This window comes from Microcaecilia unicolor, chromosome 8 (genome assembly GCF_901765095.1).
Source record: "Microcaecilia unicolor chromosome 8, aMicUni1.1, whole genome shotgun sequence".
Taxonomy (NCBI): domain Eukaryota; kingdom Metazoa; phylum Chordata; class Amphibia; order Gymnophiona; family Siphonopidae; genus Microcaecilia; species Microcaecilia unicolor.
The window spans coordinates 68,336,571-68,360,858 of record NC_044038.1 but is presented as its reverse complement, the minus strand read 5'-3'; the positions used below and the strand labels follow the sequence as shown (position 1 = coordinate 68,360,858).

At 47.2% G+C, this 24,288-nt stretch overlaps 1 protein-coding gene across 1 annotated transcript in view; it reads left to right on the top strand.

The window, feature by feature from the left end:
• The first annotated feature begins 9,171 nt into the window (after window positions 1-9,171).
• The window catches only part of LOC115476780 (carcinoembryonic antigen-related cell adhesion molecule 1-like), a 167,096-nt gene continuing 151,979 nt past the window's right edge, over window positions 9,172-24,288 (top strand). Inside the window, exon 1 of the mRNA XM_030213359.1 lies at window positions 9,172-9,360. The gene's annotated coding sequence lies outside the window, so the exon portion shown is untranslated. The remainder of the gene's footprint in view (window positions 9,361-24,288) is intronic.

The following is a 24,288-nucleotide window of genomic DNA, read 5'->3' as shown; positions in this document are numbered from 1 at the left end:
CACTCCAGGATCCACTGTATCGGCTTCTGACGAACGAAACGGAAGCATTGATCCCCTTCCGTTTCGTCGTTTAAATCCCCCGCCCGCCGGCCCCTGGGATCAGCTGGAACCAATCCCTCCGGCCTAGCCAGGCAAGGGAGGCCGGGATTGGCCAGCTTGCCCGGCGGGCGGGGTCTCTTTGTTCGTGCGCCAATCCGGCGCGAGGAGGCGGGGCTGGCTCGCTGGTCTGCTCCATCGAGGGAGACGCCGGCGCCGCCATCTTGGCCGGCGCATCCCCTCCTCCGAGACCGGCGCTTGCTCCAGCGGATCGCCGGTCTCGGAGCGACCCGCGGCAGCGCCGGCCCCGTCGGCGGCTGGTCTTCGCCGCTCTGGATCCCGCGGCCTCCGTCGGTCTTCGCCCCCCGCTGGGGGCTTCCCGGTAAGGGCCCGGAACGGGACACTTATTTCTAATTGCACGCTCAGGGTGTCCTCTTTATTGTATATCTTAGTATCATCTGTGAAAAGCAAACTTTCCTTTTATCCTCTCTGTGATATCATTCCAAAGATACTGATCAGAACTTGCTCTCAGACAAATCTCTGATGAAAGGACAGAAATTAGTGAATTCCGTTTGCATCCATCCTTTGCTATCTATCGCTCAATCAGTTTCTATGTTTCTATGGACATCCCCTCAGCTGCACAGTTTATTCATGAGACTTTTGAGTGGGACAGTATCTAAAGCCTTGCTGAAATCCAAGGAAACCATATCTAGCACAAACCTTTGATCTATTTTTCTGGTCACACAATTGAAGAAATGAATCAGATTTGTTTGACAGGATCTGCCTCTGGTAAAGCCATTTTGCCTTGGAATCTGCAGTCCACTGGACTGTACATCATTTGTTATCCTTTGCTTCAGTAGAGTCTCCATTAATTTTCCCAGCACTGAGGTAAGATTAACAGGCTTGCGGTTTTCAAACTCCTCTCTATTACCACTTTTATAAGAAGGACTAGATTTTCACTATGAATATGCATGAGATAAATCTGCATATAATGGAGGCAGTGCATGCAAATAGACCTCATGCATATTCATTTGGGAAATCCTGAAAACCTGACTGGATTCTGGCCCTCGAGGACCAAGGTCGGACACTCCTGGACTATACCTATTTTTCCTCTGTATTGTGGAATCATTGTAGTCTCCAAAGATCTATCAGAGAAGGGTAGCTAGTGGGGTTACTCAGGGGTCTGTGCTAGGACCGCTGCTTTTTAACATATTTATAAATGATTTAGAGATGGGATTAACTAGCAAGGTAATTAAATTTGCTGATGACACAAAGTTATTCAAAGTCATTAACTCGCGACAGGATTGTGAAAAATTACAGAAGGACCTTACGAGACTGGGCGGCTAAAGGGCAGATGACATTTAATGTGAGCAAGTGCAAGGTGATGCATGTGGGAAAAAGAACCAGAATTATAGCTACGTCATGCAAGGTTCCATGTTAGGAGTTACAGACCAAGAAAGGGATCTGGGTGTCGTCGTCGTCGATAATACACTGAAACCTTCTGCTCAGTGTGCTGCTGCGGCTAGGAAAGCGAATAGAATGTTGGGTATTATTAGGAAAGGTATGGAAAACAGGTGTGGGGATGTTATAATGCCGTTGTATCGCTCCATGGTGCGACCGCACCTTGAGTACTGTGTTCAATTCTGGTCGCCGCATCTCAAGAAAGATATAGGAGAATTGGAAAAGGTGCAGCGAAGGGCAACTAAAATGATAGCGGGGAAGGGACGACTTCCCTATGAAGAAAGACTAAGGAGGCTAGGGCTTTTCAGCTTGGAGAAGAGACGGCTGAGAGGAGACATGATAGAGGTATATAAAATATTGAGTGGAGTGGAACAGGTGGATGTGAAGCGTCTGTTCACACTTTCCAAAAACACTAGGACTAGGGGGCATGCAATGAAACTACAGTGTAATAAATTTAAAACAAATCGGAGAAATTTTTCTTCACCCAATGCATAATTAAACTCTGAGAGTTTAAAAAGGGGTTAGACGGTTTCCTAAAGGACAAGTCCATAAACCACTACTAAATGGACTTGGGGAAAAATCCACAATTCCAGGAATAACATGTATAGAATGTTTGCACGTTTGGGAAGCTCGCCAGGTGCCCTTGGCCTGGATTGGCCGCTGTCATGGACAGGATGCTGGGCTCGATGGACCTTTGGTCTTTTCCCAGTGTGGCATTACTTATGTACTTATAAACAAGTTCTTTAATAGACCTACCAGAACCTCTCTGAACTCCCTTAAAATCCTAGGGTGCATCCTATGCAGCCCCTTGCCGTTGTCTACTTAGACAAACACTCTTCTGTAGATGGTGTCATATCCACTTCACTTCCAAATCAGCCGTCCTGAAAAATACGTTGTTACTTTGCTTTACCTCTTTAGGTATCTTTTCTTCCACTCTTGCTTTCCTTCTCTCTTTCAGCTTTATCAGGTATTCTTCTCTGTGTTCTCCTTCTTAGCAGTAGCGTAGCCACAGGTGGGCCTGGGTGGCTCAGGGCCCACCCACTTTGGACTCAGGCCCACCCAAAATTGTTACACTCTTGCTGTGACTGGTGGGGATCTCCAAATCTTGCCAGCTGAAGATTTTCTTTACTTGGGCAGCCAGCGCTCTTCCAAATGTCAGCCAGCAGCTCTTGTCTTGAGCTGACACTGAGACGAGCCCTTCTACACATGCTCAGTTTTTGCATATGCAAAAGCACTGAGCATGCATGGCCTGCTGGCAGCAGCATCAGTTTGAGGCAAGTGCTGCCAGCTGCTGGAGGAGGAGGAGGAAATCTTCAGCTGACAGGGGTTGGGGATCCCCGGCAGCTCAAACATTTAATATTTGGGGTTTGTGGGCAGGTAGGGGTGGAGAGAGGAGCAAACTGGAGGAGGGCCAAATTCCATGCCCACCCACCTTGGGCTCAGGCCCACCCAAAATTGACCATCTGGCTACGCCCCTGCTTCTTAGATCCTTTGTATTTTTTGAATGCTAAACTTGTTGCCTTTATTTTTTTTCTGTTACTTCTTAGCTTCCTTTTACTCCTCCTTTTACATATATTTCTGACAAAGATTTGTTACCTTATTTATAAATCTGCTTTTAGATTGGCCCCACTGTTCTTCCACTTCACCCCCTCTGCAACTGCTTTCTTTTCTTTTTTTTAATTCATTTTTAAATCAATTGTACTTACATACATGAAGCAGAGAGGAAATAACAAGTCCAGATCAATGGGGAAAAAGAAGAGATAAACAACGGAAAAAAAATATTTAACAGTATTCAGATATACAAAATGTCACTGCTTTCTTAAGGTACTTGTCTATTCTATCAAAGTCTATTTTTGAAATGCAGGACCACGAGTTTTGTGTGACTCTATACCATCCGTTGATCACTAGTTAGGGATTTTAGATTTATTTCTCATCTTTTTCAAATCAGAGCTCCAAGCGAGTTACATTTCTTTATATGAATTATTTTCATGCCCAAATGGGCTCACAGCCTAAATTGTACTTGAGGCGATGGAGGGTGAAGTGATAGACCCAAGATCACAAAGAATGTCAATGGGAGAAGCTGGATTTGAACACGGACTCTCTTGTTTCACAATTCACTTCTTTAAGCGCTAGCTACAAACTGGGCAGGTGGCACTTCAGCACTCTCCTTTCAATCCAAACTATACACAGTACATATTCACACTTGACCAGGTATCCAATAAAGAGTGGAATTTATTGTGGCCGCAACATTCTACAGTTTATATCTATGAATACATTCACAGTAGCAAGCAATTTCCAATCAAGTATACATTTTACAATAAAATAATATACAATCAATTTTATGACTCCATTTCTATCTATAGCATTTGAGGCAAAGTGGCCTAGCCTTCTGAGTCACACAGTTCGCTCTCTTTCTGCCATAATCACGCTGTAGTTTGCTCCAACTGGTGCATATACCGCTGACATACCTACAGTGGCATACCAAGGGGGGGCAGTCCGCCCCGGGTGCACGCCGCTGGGGGGGTGCCGCGCGCCTGTCTGCTCTTCGTTTTCATGCTCCCTTTGCCCCGGAACAGGCCCAATGACGATGTCGAAGACATTTTTAGTAGCAGGGAGGGCAGACACGAGGCGCTGCCTGTCCCTCTGGTGCTTCCAAATTCTTTTTTTAAAGCCAGTGAGGGTGGTGGGCGGCAGGAGAACAAAGCTAGTAGGTAGGTTGGGGGGGACAGATGGGAGAAGGGTGTGTGGGGTGGGGGTTCTCAGGTGGGGGAAGGGTGGGGAGGGGGTTCTCAAATGGGAAGGAGACTACTACTTAACATTTCTAAAGCTGAGGTGGGGAGGTGGTTCACGGATGGGAGAAGGGGGTGGGGAGGGGGTTCTTGGATGGTTGAAGGGGACGGGTGGGGAGGGGACTGAGGAGGGAGTTCTCGGATGTGAGAAGGGGACGGGTGGGGAAGGGACTGGGGTTCTTGGATGGGAGAAGGGGACCGAGGTGGGGAGGGGGGTTCATGGATGCGAGAAGGGGGTGGGGAGGGGGGTTCTTGGATGGTTAAAGGGGACGGGTGGGGAGGGGACTGGGGTTCTTGGATGGGAGAAGGGGACTGAGGAGGGAGTTCTCGGATGTGAGAAGGGGACGGGTGGGGAGGGGACTGGGGTTCTTGGATGGGAGAAGGGGACCGAGGTGGGGAGGGGGTTCACGGATGGGAGAAGGGGGTGGGGAGGGGGTTCTTGGATGGTTAAAGGGGACGGGTGGGGAGGGGACTGGGGTTCTTGGATGGGAGAAGGGGACTAAGGAGGGAGTTCTCGGATGTGAGAAGGGGATGGGTGGGGAGGGGACTGGGGTTCTTGGATGGGAGAAGGGGACTGAGGAGGGAGTTCTCGGATGTGAGAAGGGGACGGGTGGGGAGGGGACTGGGGTTCTTGGATGGGAGAAGGGGACCGAGGTGGGGAGGGGTTCACGGATGGGAGAAGGGGGGGGGGGGGGGGGGTTCTTGGATGGTTAAAGGGGACGGGTGGGGAGGGGACTGGTGTTCTTGGATGGGAGAAGGGGACTGGGGAGGGGGTTCTCGGATGGGAGAAGGGGGCAGGCACTGGGGTCTGAGAAGGGGCCATATGGGAAAATGGGGGCCATGCCTGGGGCTGGTGAGAAAATGGGGCATGCGTGGGTCAGGTGGGAGAATGGTTTTGAAAAGGGGGCCCTAATACAAGGCATGTGGATGAAGGGGGCTGGAACTGGGGGCTGAAAAGGAGGGTAGGTGGGATAAGGGGGCTAGTACTGGGACTGGAGGCTGAAAACGGGATAGGGAGAAGTGGCTGGGGAGCTGAAGCTCGGGACTGGTGGGAGAAAAGGGCTGGGGCTGAAATGGGGGACTGGTGGGATAGTGGGGCTGGAACTGGGGACTGAAAAAGGGGCGGAGAGAGGGGCAGATCCTGGATGGGGTAGCGAGAGGGAGGGCAAACCCTGGATGGATGGGAGAGGGAGGTCAAATTGTGGATTGAAGGGGCAAAGAGAAAGGGCAGATAGTGGATGGCAGGGATAGAAAGGGCAGACAGTGAATGGATGGGGGAGAGAGAGAGGGCAGACAGGGGCAGATGGTGGATGGATCATGGAAGGAGCAGAGATAGAGGGTAGATGTGGATGGAAAGTGCAGGGAGAGAGGGCAGACATTGGATGGAGGGGACAGCAGAGAGGGCAGACACTGGATGACAGATGCTGGATGGAAGGAAGACAGTGAAAAGAAGATGAGGAAAGCAGAAACCAGAGACAACAAACTGTAAATAAAATATATATTTTTATTTTTTTGCTTTAGGGTATAGTATTGTAGCTGTGTTAATAAATGTTTATAAATAGAACATGTAAATAAGGTAATCTTTTTATTGGACTAATTTTAATACATTTCGACTTAACTTTCAGAGAAGAAAACCCCCTTCCTCAGGTCAGGATAAGATACTGTAACAGTACTATACTGTATTGACCTGAGGAAGGAGATTTTGGCCTCTGGAAGCCAAATGTATTAGTCCAATAAAATGGTATTATTTTATTTTCTGTATTTGTTTTATTTCTATTTGTTAATTTGTAAAGTGGTGATTGGTATTTGTTAGTTTTTTCAAATTTACATCTGCTGTCTTTATATTTTGCACAGTACTAGGGGTCATTTTCTTTTTCTGTGGTGTTGAATTGTATGCAGAGTCTGGCATCTTGGGGGTTCAGTTTAATTTTTGTCTAAATAGAAAGTTTAAATATTACTACTTATTCTATAGTGGATTAGGGTGTATCTGTGTTTGTGAAAAAGACATGGCTTTCTGTTGGCATTGACTGTGCAGGATCGACGATCTGTACTATTCTGTTTGGTTTTATTTTACAATAGGTGAATTGATGTTCTAGTGCTCACTGTAGTGTTTAAGATGCTTTCCTTTTCCTTGTGTGACTAGTAGAAATGACTGCTTATGGTATGGTAGAATTGCTCAATAGGTCCTGAGTGTTTTGTATTCTCGGCATACCTAGTACTGGATTTTGGAGGGGGTGTTAAAAAATGACCGGGAGGGAGGGGGGCCTTGGGGGGGAAGCCCTGGAGCTGGGGGCCTTGGAGCTCAGAGGGAGCAGCCCTGGAGCTCGGAGGGAGGGATAGCCGGGGGTGGAGCTAGGTGGGGGCGGAGTTAGGTGGGGGCAGGGCTAGGGTGGGGCCCCATCAAATTGGTCTGCATAGGGCCCCGCACTTGCTAAGACCGGCCCTGCCCTCAGATTTCATTCCAAAGGGTGCCTCCAGTCTTGGTTGTGGAAACTGTGAGATATTTCTAATCAAAAGTTCACTTGCTTAGTACTGGTAGAGGCACTAGAGGGCTCTGCTGAGCAATTTTACAGAAGCAGAACCTGTATGCCCTGTACACGTTTCAGAAGGCTTTGACATTGAACTGCTTGTCTTTTGTACCAATAAATAATGAATATACTGTAAAACATTAGTAAACAAAAAATGAGGAAGCAGAAAGAAGGGGAAACGTGTGTGCTGAGGGGAAGCTGATGTCAGAAGACTGTTGGGCAAGGGACTACAGGGCTGATAAATTAAAGTCATACAAAAAGTTTCAGCATGCGAGTAAAAAAGTTGTTGTGTATATGGAATACAATTTAATAGACACCACTATGCAATAAGTATAGTATGAGTAATAATACCAAAAAGCAACTGCAACAATCTTTTAGGAGGTCTAATAATCCCCCGATTGACTGATAATGAATTCATCTGAAAATGAGTATTCCTACTAAGTTGACTTTATTATAATTGAATTGTTTGGAAATATGAATGTCAGAAATAAGTTGTAAAGATTGAAAAACACTTTATACTAAGGACCGAGGAGGAGGTGGGTGCATAATTCTTACTGGTCTAAAATCAATATTCAGTGAGTGGCACCGCTGAGGTCTATAGTATATTCGAACTAGATTGGAGGTACTGTATGCAATAGATAAGTACAGTGTGTGCATGTGAAATATTTCCCCAATGACATGCAATTTAAACACTCTTAGGAGAAGCTTTGATTTGAGCTCTTTACCCTTATTTGTCTCAAGCAAACCTAGCAACTGATATGCACTCATTTATCAAGATTCATTCTTTTCCATTGTAAGCCACATTGAGCCTGCAAAGAGGTGGGAAAATGTGGGATACAAATGCAATAAATAAATAAGAGGGGAGAAATCCCTGAACATGGATGCAGGGCAGGGAAGAGGGGAGAAATCGCTGAACTACTACTACTACTACTATTTAGCATTTCTATAGCGCTACAAGGCATACGCAGCGCTGCACAAACATAGAAGAAAGACAGTCCCTGCTCAAAGAGCTTACAATCTAATAGAACATGGATGCACGGCAGGGAAAAGGGGAGAAATCGCTTAACATGGATGCAGGGGGCAGGGAAGAAGGGAGAAATCGCTGAACATGGATGCAGGGGAGGGAAGAAAGGAGGAGATGCACATGGATGGAGGGGAGAGAGGAAAATGCTAGACATGGATGGAGGGGAGGGAAGAGAGGAAGTGAGATGAACATGGATGGAGGGGTGGAGAGAGGAAAAATGGTGGACATGGATGGAGGAGAGGGAAGAGAGAGGAAGGAGTTGCATATGGATGGAGGGGAGTGAAGAAAGAGGAAGGAGATGCATACTGACAGAGATGAGGGAAAGGGAAAAGAGGAGAAAAACTACACATGGATGGAGGAAATAGACGCTGGATGGAAAGAGGGAAGAGAGGGGGCAGACACTGGATGGAAAGGAGAGAAAGAGGGGTCGGATGCTGGATGGAAAGGAGGAAGAGAGGGGGCAGATGCTGGAAAGAGAGAGGGGGTAGACGCTGGATGAAAAGGGGGGGAAGTTAAAGATTGAGGAAAGAAGAAACAAGAGACTGGGACCAACACAATTGGAAACAATAAACGGCCAGACCACAAAGGTAGGAAAAAATGAATTTTATTTTTAGTTTAGGATAAAGTAGTGTGGTACCTATGTTAATAAATACAGAAAATGGAAGTAATGTTTACTGGACTAATTTTAATACATTTTTGACTAATGTTTGGAGACCAAACCACTACTACTACTACTTAACATTTCTAGAGCGCTACCAAGGTTACGCAGCGCTGTACAAATTAACAAAGCTCCTTTCTTGTGTCAGAATAGAATACCATAACAGCAGTATACTGTCCTGACCTGAGGAAAGAGGTTTTGGCCTTTGAAAGCTAATTGAAAATTGTATTTAGTCCACTAAAATGATATTATCATATTTTCCATTTTTTGTTTTATTTGTATTTGTTAGCCTATAGTATAGTGATTGAAATATGTCAGTTTTTGAAATTTGCATCTCTTTATATTTGCACAGTACAGGGGGACTGAGAGGTGGGACTGTTCAGGGAAGAAGTCCTGGTGCAGGTTGCAGGAAGCCTACGAGTGGCGCTGCCACTGCCCAGGTGAAGACTGTAGTAGACAGAATTTTAAGGTATTGAGGCAGGGGACGCATGCACTACCTGTAAAAAAAAAAAATTCAGCACCCCCAATCATTTTGAAAAGTTGGCTCCTATGACTGTAGGTACCTGTGATTGGCATTGTACAGGATTTGTGGGAAGGGCTATCACTGGCACTGTACAATCTCTGTGGGTGTGCCAGTCACTGGCATTGCACAGTACATCCGTAGTTAAAATTGTGTGTTCCTGAAAAATCCCTGCAGCAAAGAAGCTGAAGACGGAGCCTGAAGAATTCTATTCAACTGTGTGTTCATTATGAAAATCTTATCAACTTGTTCCCTCTCTGTCTTTTTACCCACCACCACTGGGACTGTGCTGTCCTTGAACTGAAAGAGGCATCCTTAGGAAAGAGAAGGGGCAGGAGACTCACGTGAGTATCATTTTATTGCAGTTTATTATAACTTTTGATTTGTTTCCTAAAGGCAGTTTTTTCTTGCCACAGTTCCTAACTAATGGGATTCTCTCTGATTCTCAGTACAAGGAAAATAATTCCTTATTTAGTAATTAGAACTAGCATTTTTTTGTATTTATCAAGCTCTGTTTCTCCACCTCTCACTATAGTTTCAATTTCATGTTCAGATCAGGGCTACAGTAACTCTGAGATACTTCCCTTAGAAGCAGTTCCCTTAACACAGTAATATGTCAATACAGTTTATTTATTTATTTATTTATTTGTAGCATTTGTATCCCACATTTTCCCACCAATTTGCAGGCTCAATGTGGCTTACATTTGCCATAATGGCGGTTGCCATTTCCGGGTAACAGAATTACAAATGGTAATGCATTAAGTTGCATACATACGTGGTAACATACATGGAACATAACATACGAGTTAAGCACATAAGCATTGCCATACTGGGACACACTGAAGGTCCATCAAGCACAGTATCCTTTCTCCAAGAGTGGTCAGTCCAGGTAACAAGTACCTGGCAAGATCCCAGAACAGTAAAACAGATTTTATGCTGCTTATCCTAGAATACGCACTGGATTTTCCCAAGTCCGTTTTAGGAAATTATCCACCTCCTTTTTAAAACCCTGCTAATCTAACTGCTTTAACCACATTCTCTGGCAGGGGCGTAGCCAGACAGCCAATTTTGGGTGGGCCTGAGTCCAAGATGGGTGGGCATGGAATTCATGCCCTCCCCCCATCCCTAGCCCCCCTCTACTCTGCTCTTCATCCCTCCCTCCACCTGCAAGCCCACAGTATTAAATACCTGAGCAGAAGGGGATATACAAACCCCACCAGCTGAAGATTTCCTCCTGCTCAGACAGTCAGCACTCTTCCAAACAAGCCAGTAGCACTTTCCTTGAGCTGATGCCATGGCCAGCAGGCTGTGCATGCATGAAAACTAAACATGTGAAGAGGGGCTGGTGTTGGTTTCAGCTGAGGCAAGTGCTACCAGCTGCCGTTTGAAAGAGCACTGGCTTCCTGAGAAGGAGGAAATCTTTAGCTGCCGAGGTTTGAGGACCTCTGCAAGCCATAGCAAGAGTGCACAATTTTGGGTGGGCCAGAGTCCAACCACCCAGGCCCACCCATGGCTATGCCACTGTTCTCTGGCAACAAATTCCAGAGTTTAATTACTCGTTGATTGAAGAAATATTTTCTCCAATTTGTTTTATTTTACTTCTTAGTAGTAGCTTCTTTGTATGCCCTTCCCCTAGTCCTAGTATTTTTGGAAAGAGTAAACAAGCAATTCACATTTACCTGTTCCACTCCACTCAGTATTTTATATACCTCTATCATATCTTCCCTCAGCTGTCTCTTCTCAAAGCTGAAGAGCCCTAGCTGCTTCAGCCTTTCCTCATAGGAAAGTCGTCCCATCCCCTTTATCATTTTTGTCACCCTTCTCTGTACCTTTTCTAATTCCATTATATATTTTTTGAGATGCAATGACCAGAACTGCACACAGTATTTGTGGTGCAGTCGTACTATGGAGCGATACAAAGTCATTATAACATTCTCAGTTTTGTTTTCCATTCCTTTCCTAATAATTCCTAACATTCTATTTACTTTCTTAGCTGCTGCTGCTGCACACTGAGCAGAGGGCTTCAATGTTTCATCAGCAATGACACCTAGATCCTTTTCCTGGGTGGTGACTCCTAATGTGGAACCTCGCATCACGTAGCTATGGTTTGGGTTCCTCTTTTCCACATGTATTACTTTGCACTTGCTGGTATTAAAAGTTATCTGCCATTTGGATGCCCAGTCTCCCAGTCTCATAGTCCTCTTGCTACTTTTCACAATCCTTTTGTGATTTAACAACTTTGAATAACTTTGTATCATCAGCAAATTTAATTACCTCACTAGATATTCCCATCTCTAGATCATTTATAAATATGTTAAAAAAGCAGCAGTCCAAGCACAGACCCCTAGGGAACCCCACTATCTACCCATCTCCATTTAACCTTACTCTCTGTTTTCTATCTTTTAAACAGTTTTTAATCTACAATAGGACATCGCTTTCTATCCCATGACTCGAACAGAGTAGGCGCAGCGGCACCCTGGCACTCTCCTTTCATCACCACTCATCCTATATATACCCACACCTGACACATTGTTTGAGAAGGAGAGTGGAATTTATTATGGCTGCAGTATTCTATTACTTACATATGGGAAGACATTTATAATATCGTGCAAATATATACATGCATGCAATTAACAATATCCAGCAATATATGTATAGAACTTCTATCTAGAGCATTTTGGGCAGGGTACCTAATCTTCTGAGTCACACAGCTCCACCAGGTTCCACCTTACTGGTGAGGCACCTTTCCTGCTCCACCTGTGGCATATACCGTTGACATGCCGAGGTGCTACCATTGATGAGGGGTTGCCAAAAAAGCACATCCCCCTTTAAACATTGACTCTTTTTCTTGATGCCTTCAACCTCCCCATCCCATAAAAGTCTGAGGTAGGCACCGATGCTTTCAGTTTCCCTATCCCGTAAAAGTCTGAGGTAGGCACCGTAGGGGCGTAGCTACAGGTGGGCCTGGGTGGGCCCAGGCCCACCCAATTTCGTCCCAGGCCCGCCCATCCAAGCGCACACACAACTGCAGCAGCCTAGCGTGACGGCAGAGACGGCACCCGCGACGCTCTGGTAGCTGATCTCTAGTCTCCAGGCTTCGATTTCGGCTCAGGTCCGCCCACCACCCAAGCGCACACACACACACTGCATGCAGCAGCCTAGCTGCCCTAGCGTATGTCGTCGTAGCGGGCACCCGCGCTCAGCCTCAGACATCAGCCCACCTTAGACTAGAGAGAGGCAGAGTGGCAGTCGGCTCGGCACTGAATGCACTTGCAGCACGTCGTGGTTGTTGTTCGTTCACATCCATCCTAGCAGGCAGTAGCGGTATGACCCAGACCGGACGTGGCTGTGCGCGGCGGCGTGCCTCAGCCTTGCTCTCGTCTCGCTCCGCTCGGCTCCGTTGTCCGCTCGCTCGTGGCATCTGAGGGAGGACACAGGGCAGGCTAAAAAAATAGCTGCTGCACATGGCCACATGCACGCACGCAGGGTTGTGCGAGCCTCAGCCTGGCCCTGCCCTCCCTGGAAACGTGGGAAATTGAATTGAAAGAAACAGAAAGGTCTAGAATTGACTCACGTTCCTGTCTGGGCCCCAGGACAGGTAACTTTACTGCCAAGCAGCAGCAGCTGCCAGCCCAGCCCAGCAGCAGGTAATAAAATTGTAAATGCTTTTTGGGGTTTTTTTGCATCATAATTTTAACATCATCATGTCATTTTTGTTTTAAATTAAGCTAGCTTGGGCCTGGTGGGCACTATTAAAATTTATTGTTGTGGAATTTCTGGGTGGGGTAAGCACTTCACTGCCTAGGGCAAAAAATGTATATATTTAATGATTAAAATATACCTTTTTTTGCCCTGCAGTGAAGAGCCCACCCCCACCCAGAAGCCCACCACCATGACCTGCCAGCATTTTGATTACTCTTTTGTTATCAAAATGATGGCTGTGGTCTGGTAGTGGGCTTCTGGATGGGGGGGGGGGGGGGTAGACATTTTACTGCCAGTGCCTAGGGCAATGAGGAGCCTATCCTCACCCAAAAATTCCCCAACAATAACTTTTAATAGTGGCAAGCTAACTTAATTTTTAAAAAGTTGTCTTTCTCTCATTTTGGTGGGTTTTTGGGTGGGGATGGTCTCTGCAGTGCCTAGTTTAAAATTTTAAAAAAAAAGTGTAGGCGCCGGCGGTTTTCTCTGGGTGGACTGGTGTGTGCAGAGGTGGGCATGAAAAAAAGTCTTTTTTTTATTTAATTCCATAGGGGGTAGGTAGGGAGTAGGACAGGGCTGAAGCTAGGCTACAGGGAGGAGTGGGGTGGAAGGATAGAGCTGATGTTTAGCTATGGGATGGATGGTGGGGAAGGGAAGGATTGTTACTGGGCTACAGGGATGGGTGGGGGGGAGGTAAGGTAGAGAAGGGAAGGGCTGATGCTGAGCTATGGGGATGGACAGTGGCGTTCCAACCCTAGCTGACACCCGGAGCGGATCGCCGATGCACCCCCCCCCCCCCCCGGGTGCAGAGTGACCTCCCCCCCAGCGAAATGACACCCCCCCGGAAGTAACCTGTTCCGGGGCAGACTCAGAGGGACCAGTGAACACATGCGAATTGCAAAATCTGACTGAAACAGGGCAACAGGCGCGCGCCGTGGCACCCCCCCAGCGGCGTGCACCCGGGGCAGACCACCCCCACCTTGGTACGCCACTGGGGATCGATAGAGAGTATTGAAGGGAAAAACTGATGCCAGGCTGCTGGGATGGATGGGGTAGAGTAGGGAAGGTCTTTATGTTTTTGTAATATGTTTTAAAATTAATGTGTGTTGAATTGTGATCTGTTTAGAATTGCAGAGATAATGCGGCATAAAAATTTAGAAAATCAATAAATTGGGGATCTATGAGTCTGACTTGTCTGGTTTTTCCAATGGGATGTGTATAACTGTTGTGTATATTCACTGCTGCCTTTTTAAAGGTACTGTTATTGGAACTGGTGTTATGGTTTGCAATATAGGCTCTAAGAAGCCTCTTTGCAGGATCACAAAGTACTTGGCAACAAATGGATTTTGTGTTGCTATTATTGAGGTGCTACTACAATTTGAATACATTGTTCCAGGATTGTGGGGGGTGCTAAGCTTTAGTAAAAGGGCAACTTTATTATGCTTCTGCTGCCTATGTTGTTGGATGTATTATTATTATTTGTCACATTTGAATCCCACATTTTCCCACCTTTTTGCAGGCTCAATGTGGCTTACATGTAACCGTTAATGGTGTTAACCGATTCCGGTCTGAACAAATACATGGTATGAATGAATACAAAGTGATACTGTTGTAGAATGAGGTGCATGTATGGTAGGTACAATCAGGGGCATAGCTACGGGTGGGCCTGGGTGGGCCTGGGCCCACCCAATCACAACTCAGGCCCACCCAGTCAGCACTCGGAAAATCGGGCACTTAAAAAAAAAATCAGTGAAGCCATTTGACAGGCAGCGCTTCGCGTCTGCCCTGCGTGCATTGCAAAAGAAGAAAATCGTCTTCGGGCCTTCCCTCACTGTGTCCCGCCCTCCGAGGGCGGGACACAGTGAGAGAAGGCCTGAAGACGATTTCCTTCTTTTGCAATGCACGCAGGGAAGACGCGAAGCGCTGCCTTTCAAACGGCTTCACTGATTTTTTTATTAAAGGCGGTCGCTCGCTCCCCCAAATAGATTTTCCCTTGGCAGTTGCACGTGGTGCCTATGAGCATGCGCTGCACCGGGATCAGATTGTCATCGTCAGCGTCGCGATTCACTTGCCTGCCACTGTGAGCCGCCCGCACACCCCACACTCCAGGTGGCTGTCTCCCATGACAGGCCCAGTCAGCCAGGTCCGTGGTGCAGGCTGCACTCACTGTTGCCTTGCAGCCCAGCTGTTTGACGACGACGGCAGTGGTGGCGCTGGCTTGGCCTGTTGGCTGCATGAGGCCTCTTCTTCTTAAGGTAGGGACTGCGACCAGGCGACCACCGACACAGTTTCCGCGGCGGGTGCTGACTGTGTGTGTGTGGTGTGGGCTGCTACTGGGTGGGGGATGATGGATCCTGGAATTGGATGGGTCGGGTCAAGTCCACCTCCCTGGCACTTGCAGAAGCTGCTCACCCGACCCATCCCCGACACAGCACAGACAGGGCAGCCAGGAAGTTGGAGAAAACAGAAGAGGAGGTGTTCCTTCCTAAGATTTTGTTTTCTTTTTACTTATTTGACAGCTTTTTAATTTATTTAAACGTTTCCTGTATCTAGGTTTAAGTAAATATCATGAAATAAAAACTGAACATCAGTAAAACAGCTTAAAAGTGATTATAGTTGGTAGAAACAGCAGTTATAATTCTCTGTATTTTATGCTCATTTTTCTATGCTGTTCTAAACAATACACATTGCAAAATTTCTGTGAGAATGTTCCTTGATCTTAACTGTTTCTGTAATCTGCCTTTGTGATTGGAAAGCTTGGTGTTATAAAGATGGAATATACTGAAATTCAATGGAAGTAAAATTAAACTCTCCTTTCATTGGGGCATATGGAATCACATCTGCATCTGGTGTCTGTTTTGGTGGCCCTTTACTAGGTGAGAAGAGAGAGGAGGAGGGGAAGGGGAAAGAAAGGAGGTGGAAAGGGAGAAGTGGAAGAAAAAGGGCATGATAGAAGGGGAAGGAGAAAGGGTGGTAGGGGAAAGGAGAAAAGGGGAAGAAGAGGAGGGAAAAGAAGAAGGGGGAAGGATGGAAAGGGTAAAAAGAAGAAAAAAGGGAGAGAGAAATTAGGACAGGAAGTGGAAAGGGTCAAAAAAGGAAATGGAAGAGAGGGGAAAGGAAGGAAAGAAAAGGAGGGAAAAAAGAAAAATGGTGAAAGATGAAAGGGAAGATCTGGTTTCGTTTTACAATAGGTGAATTGATGTTCTAGTGCTCACTGTAGTGTTTAAGATGCTTTCCTTTTCCTTGTGTGACTCGTAGAAATAACTGCTTATGGTATGGTAGAATTGCTCTATAGGTCCTGAGTGTTTTGTATTCTCGGTATGGTGGTTTTAAGGTTTGCAACATAGGTTCCGAATATGTATGTGGTTTATGTTGCTGTAGGACAGCTGTTGGGCAGACTGTTTATTAAAAACTAGTAAAAAAGGTCCGTTTCTGACACAAATGAAACGGGCGCTAGCAAGGTTTTCCTTGGAGTGTGTATGTTTGGGAGAGTGTATGTGAGAGTGACTGTTTGAGAGTCAGAGTGAAAGTGTGAGTGTGTGAGAGAGAGAGTGAGTCTGGGTGTGAGTGTGTTTGTGAGAGAGTGTGTGTGTGAGAATGAGAGTGTGTGCAAGTGTGTATGTGAGACACAGTGTGAGAGAGAGTGTGTGTATGAGAGCAAGCGAGTGTGTGAGTGACTGTGTGGCACATAGAGAGTGAATGTGATACAGTGTGAGACAGAGTGTGTGAGAGTGAGAGTCAGAAAGACATTGTATATGAGAGAGAGAGTGTGAGCCGTGCCCTCCCAATCCATGGCCATCTGTCCCCTGCCCCCTCCATTCATCCTTTTCCAGCAATTCCCCTCTCTCCCTGAGCTCTGCCCTCCCAATCCATGGCCATCCATGTTTCTCTGTCACCTGCCCCCTCCATTCATTCCTATCCAGCATTTCCCCTCTCTGCCTGAGGCCTGTCCTGCAATCCATATCCATCCATGCCCATCTGTCCCCTCCATTCATCCCTATTCAGCAATTCCCCTCTCCCTGAGTCCTGCTCTTCCAATCCATGCCCATCCATGCTCCTCTGTCACCTGGCCCCTCCATTTTTCCCTATCCAGCATTTCCCCTCTCTGCCTGAGGCCTGCCCTGCAATCCATATCCATCCATGCCCATCTGTCCCCTCCATTCATCCCTATCCAGCAATTCCCCTCTCCCTGAGTCCTGCTCTTCCAATCCATGCCCATCCATGCTCCTCTGTCACCTGGCCCCTCCATTTTTCCCTATCCAGCATTTCCCCTCTCTGCCTAAGGCCTGCCCTGCAATCCATATCCATCCATGCCCATCTGTCCCCTCCATTCATCCCTATCCAGCAATTTCCCTCTCCCTGAGTCCTGCCCTTCCAATCCATGCCCATCCATGCTCCTCTGTCACGTGGCCCCTCCATTTTTCCCTATCCAGCATTTCCCCTCTCTGCCTGAGGCCTGCCCTGCAATCCATATCCATCCATGCCCATCTGTCCCTTCCATTCATCCCTATCCAGCAATTCCCCTCTCCCTGAGTCCTGCCCTTCCAATCCATGCCCATCCATGCTCCTGTCACCTGGCCCCTCCATTTTTCCCTATCCAGCATTTCCCCTCTCTGCCTGAGGCCTGTCCTGCAATCCATATCCATCCATGCCCATCTGTCCCCTCCATTCATCCCTATCCAGCAATTTCCCTCTCCCTGAGTCCTGCCCTTCCAATCCATGCTCATCTGTCACCTGGCCCCTCCATTTTTCCCTATCCAGCAATTGCCCTCTCTACCTGAGGCCTGCCCTGCAATCCATATCCATCCATGCCCATCTGTCCCCTCCATTCATCCCTATCCAGCAATTTCCCTCTCCCTGAGTCCTGCCCTTCCAATCCATGCTCATCTGTCACCTGGCCCCTCCATTTTTCCCTATCCAGCAATTGCCCTCTCTACCTGAGGCCTGCCCTGCAATCCATATCCATCCATGCCCATCTGTCCCCTCTATTCATCCCTATCCAGCAAATTCCCTCTCTCCCTTAGTCCTGCCCTCCCAATCCTTGCCCATCCATGCTCCTCTGTCCCCTGCCCCCTCCATTCCTCCATTTCCAGTAATTCCCCTCTCTCCCTGAGCCCTGCCCTCCCAATCCATGCCCATCCATGCTCCTCTGTCCCCTGCCGCCTCCATTCATCCTTTTCCAGCAAGTCCCCTCTCTCCCTTCCATGCCCCCCCCCTCGCATCCATGCTCCTCTCTCTCCCATGTCCCAGCCTGGCCCGCCCTCTTCTCCCCCCCCCCCTTCGCATCCATGCATCCCTTTTTTTTTTTTTCTTCTTCGTTTTAACTTTACCTCCGTGGCGGTTCGTGCAGCGAAGCGTCAGGGAAGGAGGCGGCGCTCCCGACGTCTAGCTTTCCCTTTGCTGTGTTCCGCCTTCTTTTGACGTCATCCTTGACGTCAGAAGAAGGCGGAACACAGCGAAGGGAAGGCTAGACGCCGAGAGCGCCGCCTCCTTCCCTGACGCTTCGCTGCCGAGCGATGCGATTGGTTGAGTGTCATTGCTCCGCCCTCGACGTCATCACGTTTGACGCGTGGGCGGGGCAGACACAATGGGATCTCACCCCCTTCACTTTTGGCTAAAAGAGGCTTCATAGAACGTTGGAGGTGCGTTTTATATAGAGAGATGATTTAGGATCCCCCCAAAAAACTACTCACACCTATATATACATAGTGCCCACCCATATTAGCTCTGGGCCCACCCAAAATGTCAGGTCTGGCTACGCCACTGGGTACAATTGGGGGAACTTAGAGAGGGAAGGGGGGAAGAAGAGTTAGGTAATGTCTGTTATGGTCTTTGGTTACATTGTGTTGCAAGTGTCCAGGTATTTTTATGTTGGGTCAGTGGGGTATGCTCTTCTGAACAGGTCTGTCTTTAGTGCTTTCCGAAAATTAATCTATCTATCTATCTATCTATCTATCTATCTATCTATCTATCTATCTATAGTGCCCACCCATATTAGCTCTGGGCCCACCCAAAATGGCAGGTCTGGCTACGCCACTGAGGCACCGTTGACTCTGTTAAGCTGGCACTGGTTCCCTTCCGTAAAAGAGAGGGACCGCCCTTGGCAATTGATGTCACCCACGCCCAGTGCGTTTTTTTCTAGCAAAAAAGGTGCCAGTACTCAAATGCTAGGCCACCCCTTCAGGGGTGGGGTGATCACTGAGAGACCCATCCCACAATAGCCAGGCCCCCCACAGCCAGTCACAGAATCTAAGACAAGGCAGAATTGGTGTGTAGAGTCTGAGCTCTTTCATTAAAACTTAGGATCCATGGGTCAATTTTAGCAGACAATGGAAAAGGTGCTGGTACCCCAAGTACCCCCTCAAAAAAAGCCCTGCCCAAGCCACTACTAGCATGTGACCCAACTACTCACATTTGACCACTGTCACACCTTGAACTGGTCTGAAACATACTGCTGTGTGCACGATTGAGTTAGGACCCACCGCCACAGATCAAGACAGCAACACCTCGCTTGTCACAGTCTCCCCATCCCCTTACTCCTAGCTGTGGCCATTCTTTAACTCATGTACCAGATGCCTTCCACGCTGTACCACTGCTTTCCCCACTGAAGGGCAGCTTTGCTGTGCTATATCTTTACCCAAGTACTTACGAAAGTCTGCTGTACTATGTCTTCAACTCGCGTATTTGCAAAAGTCTATCTCTAACTCCTGCCTAAGCTGTATTCATAGTAACATAGTAACATAGTAGATGACGGCAGAAAAAGACCTGCATGGTCCATCCAGTCTGCCCATCAAGATAAACTCATATGTGCTACTTTTTGTGTATACCTTACCTTGATTTGTATCTGTCATTTTCAGGGCACAGACCGTATAAGTCTGCCCAGCACTATCCCTGCCTTCCAACCACCAGCTCTGGGACAGACCGTATAAGTCTGCCCAGCAATATCCTCGCCTCCCAACCACCAGCCCCGCCTCCCACCACCGGCTCTGCCACCTAATCTCAGCTAAGCTTCTGAGGATCCATTCCCCCCCCCCCCCGGGTGCAGCACAGCGCACCCCCTCCTCGGCGTGCGCACCCTCCCCCCTCCAGCGAACACTCCCCCCCGGAGCACATGCATTGAGAAGTGAGGAGCGGGTGGGAGGGTCGATCCGCCCCCGAGTGCACGTCGCTGGGAGCTGCGTCGGCTCCACTGGTTCCCTGCTCTCTATGCCCCGGAACAGGATCCATACATGCAGTGGCGTAGGAAGGGGGCGGGGGGGGGGGGGGGCGGTCCGCCCTGGGTGCATGCTGCTGGGAGGGTGTCGGCTCCGCTGGTTCCCTGCTCTCTATGCCTCGGAACAGGAAGTAACCTGTTCCGGGGCAGAGAGAGCAGGGAACCAGCGGAGCCGACACCCTCCCAGCGGCATGCACCCGGGGCGGACCGCCCCATCGCCCCCCCGCCTTCCTACGCCACTGCATGTATAGATCCTAGACGCCCATATGCTATTGAAGCGGTGAACATTTTGGAACAGGTGGTATATAAGAAACCTGTAGAACTGCAGTCTACATTTATTTGACTATGCTTGTTTTTATACATTTATATAAGTACATAAGTATTGCCATACTGGGAAAGGTCCATCAAGCCCAGCATCCTGTTTCCAACAGTGGCCAATCCACGTCACAAATACCTGGCAAGATCCCAAAAAAGTACAAAACATTTTATACTGCTTATCCCAGAAATAGTGGATTTTCTCCAAGTCCATTTAATAATGGTCTATGGACTTTTCCTTTAGAAAGCTGTCCAAACCTTTTTAAAACTCCACTAAGCTAACCGCCTTTACCACATTCTCTGGGAACGAATTCCAGAGTTTAATTACACGTTGAGTGAAGAAACATTTTCTCCGATTTGTTTTAACTTTACTACGTTGTAACTTCATCGCCTGCTCCCTAGTCCTAGTATTTTTGGAAAGTATAAACAAACGCTTCACATCTACCCGTTCAACTCCACTCATTATTTTATAGACCTCTATCATATCTCCCCTCAGCCGCCTTCTCTCCAAGCTAAAGAGCCCTAGCCGCTTTAGCCTTTTCTTTATCATTTTCGTCGCCCTTCTCTGCACCTTTTCTAATTCCACTATATCTTTTTTGAGATGCAGCGACCAGAATTGAACACAATATTCGAGGTGCGGTCGCACCATGGAGTGATACAGAGGCATTATAACATCCTCATTTTTGTTTTCTATTCCTTTCCTAATAATACCTAACATTCTATTTGCTTTCTTAGCCGCAGCAGCACACTGAGCAGAAGGTTTCAACGTATCATCAACGACGACACCTAGATCTCTTCCTTGGTCCGTGACTCCTAACGTGGAACCTTGCATGACGTAGCTATAATTCGGGTTCCTGTTTCCCACATGCATCACTTTGCACTTGCTCACATTAAACGTCATCTGCCATTTAGATGCCCCTGTTTTTTTCTCATTTTGCCAGTGCTACACAGTGTTTTTGAGGTCTTTTTTTTTAGCATCTTTGCTAGAATATGTGTCAGCCATATTTAAATATTACGTCCGATTTACATTCACTAGTGCCGCATCATCAAGCTCGTTGGTTCTGACATCCTTTAAATGGCTGCCTTGGGCTGTTTCACTGAACGTGGCTATGCTTGAACTGCTAATGTGTGAGTATTTTGTAGCGTCATCTGGGGCAGTTTCCTGCTATTATTCTGCATATCACTGACTGTTTTTTTCTCTTTTTTTTACATTTCTATAGACCTGTGTACATCAGTACTTAACTTTTGTTTGGAATTCCTTTTTGTGAGTACGCTGCATCGCTTATTGCTGATTACTGCCGGAAACGCTGCACATGGGAGGAAATAAATAAATCATCCAGGCATTACACGCACGCGGCAAATCTGAAATTACCACAAGGGGGGAGGTAGTCTCATTTTGGCACATGCTGCACGTGCGAAGAGCCTATCGCGCCTTTGTAAAAGGGCCCCTAAGTGAGTTATGATTTCGCCCCCTGCTGGCACATTCAAAACACGCTTTGAAATTCAGACCTACAGTGAATAGATCTACAAAAATCCTAATTTTCAGTTTCAAGAGTCTTTAAATATCTGCCATTATGCAACTCATGATAAAGATATTACTTGAAATGAATTAGAATAAACATTTCAGTTTACATGACATGTACAATTTATGGGTTCATACAGCCTTTCATTCTGCAGCATTCTTATAAATGCTGTCAAAAAGGGTTTTCTGGCCCTGCTGCTCTTATGCTCATTTTACAGCTACCCTGACTTCTCTTTTGCATACTCTTATTTATGTGTTGCTGATTTCCTAGCTTGACTATAGCAACATAGCTTATATTGATATTGTCCAGGCTCATATTAAACAGCTTCAATGCTTGCATAATAATAGCGGCTTGCTTTTTATGCTGTGCCATTAAGTTTGACTGAGTTACGCCCGTATTCATTCAGGTCTACTGGCTTCCTATACCATATAGGGTCAAATTTAAGATCCTTTCATTGACACACAAGGTACTACACACAGAGGGGCATTTTCGAATGGGGGCACCCATCTCTGAGGACGTCCCTGTGAAAGGGCGGGGCATTCCATATTATTGAAACAAGATGGGTGTCCATCTTTTGTTTTGATAATACGGTTGGGGACACCCAAATCTCAACATTTAGGTCGACCTAAGAGATGGACGACCTCGGTTTTCGCCGATAATGGAAACCGAGAACGCCCATCTCAAAAACAACCAAATGCAAGCCCTTTGGTCGTTGGAGGAACCAACATTCGTAGTGAACTGGTCCCCCTCACATGCCAGGATACCAACCAGGCACCCTAGGGGGCACTGCAGTGGACTTCACAAATTGCTCCCAGGTGCATAGCTCCCTTACCTTTGGTGCTGAGCCCCCCAACCCCCCCCAACCCCACTCCTCACAACTGTACACCACTACCATAGCCCTAAGGGGTGAAGGGGGGCACCTACATGTGGGTACAGTGAGTTTCGGGTGGGTTTTGGAGGGCTCACATTTACCACTATGTGTAACAGATAGCGGGGGGATGGGCCTGGGTCCGCATGCCTGAAGTGCATTGCACCCACTAAAAACTGCTTCAGGGACCTGCATACTGCTGTGATGGAGCTGGGTATGTCATTTGAGGCTGGCATAGAGGCTGGAAAAATGTTTTTAAATTTTTGTTTTTGGGTGGAAGGGGGTTAGTGACCACTGGGGGAGTAAGGGGAGGTCATCCCCCATTCCCTCCGGTGGTCATTTGGTCAGTTCAGGCACATTTTCGAGGCTTGGTTGTGAAAAAAATTGGACCAAGTAAAGTCGGCCAAATTCTCGTCAGGGATGCCCTTCTTTTTTCCATTATCGGCCGAGGATGCCCATCTCTTAACCATGCCCTCGTCCCACCTTTGGTACACTGCCGACACCCCCCCTCCCCCCGTGAACTTTGGTCGTCCCCGTGACGGAAAGCAGTTGAGGACGCCCAAAATCGGCTTTTGATTATGCTGATTTGGGCGACCCTGAGAGAAGGATGCCCATCTCCCGATTTGTGTCAGAAGATGGGCGTCCTTCTCTTTCGATTATGCCGCTGACAGTGTCCCTGGTTACCTGTCTGCACTCACTATTCCTTATACTTCAGGATGTGTCTTTCCCTCTCTCAATGAATATCGTCTGGTTCTTTGAAGCAACATCGTCATTCAACCTTTTTCTGTTTGGTTTCTAAGTTGTGGAACGATATACCTCAGTAGCTTTGTCACCTAAAGAACTGATTAAAAAATAACTAATTGAGATCCTTAAAATTCCAGATGAAGCAATTCCACCTTTTAGCCAAATTTATTATTTGCCTTCTAAAAAGCAATTACTGAACAACTCTCAAATGGGGAGCATCAATCTGTGTCACTGGATAGCTTGAATGTAACAGATCTTTTGGAAGCATCTGTAGATAATGTAGAAAACCGGCAACTCTACTTGTAACTTTTGTTTTTGAAATGGACAGCAATCGCATATAGACTTTGTTTTTCAAATATAGATCTGTACTGTTTTGGGGTAAGAGAGTACGTCTTCCAGTTGTTTCCAGAGAGACACAGGAGCATGAGAAGCAGTTCCTGGCTCTGAGGAACAGGGATTTTACAAAATGGTGGAGCATTTTTTTCTTCAATTTCCAGTGTTTAGGGAAATGTTTATGGACCCTTTTACCAAGCCACTGTAGGCATTAGTGTGTGCCTACCGCATGCCAAAAAACACTGCCACGGAACGCACTGAGGTGTCCCACAGTAGTATGGCAATCAGTGCGTGCGTGCGTGCATTGTGCAATGAGTGCGTGCGTGCATTGACACGCAGGAGGCGTGTCAATGGGCAGAGAGTAGGCATAGCCTATGCTAATCAGGTAGTGCAAGCACATTGCCGTACACTGCCCGATTATTGCAGACTTAGCACCTACAAAATAGGTAATGGCCATGGGCTATTTGGGAAATTAGCATGTGGCCATTAAAGAAAAATATACAAATGTGGCCAAAAGTGGGCGCAGCACAGGGGAAACCCATGCACTAACAGCGTCGGCCACTTTTTACATGGCTTA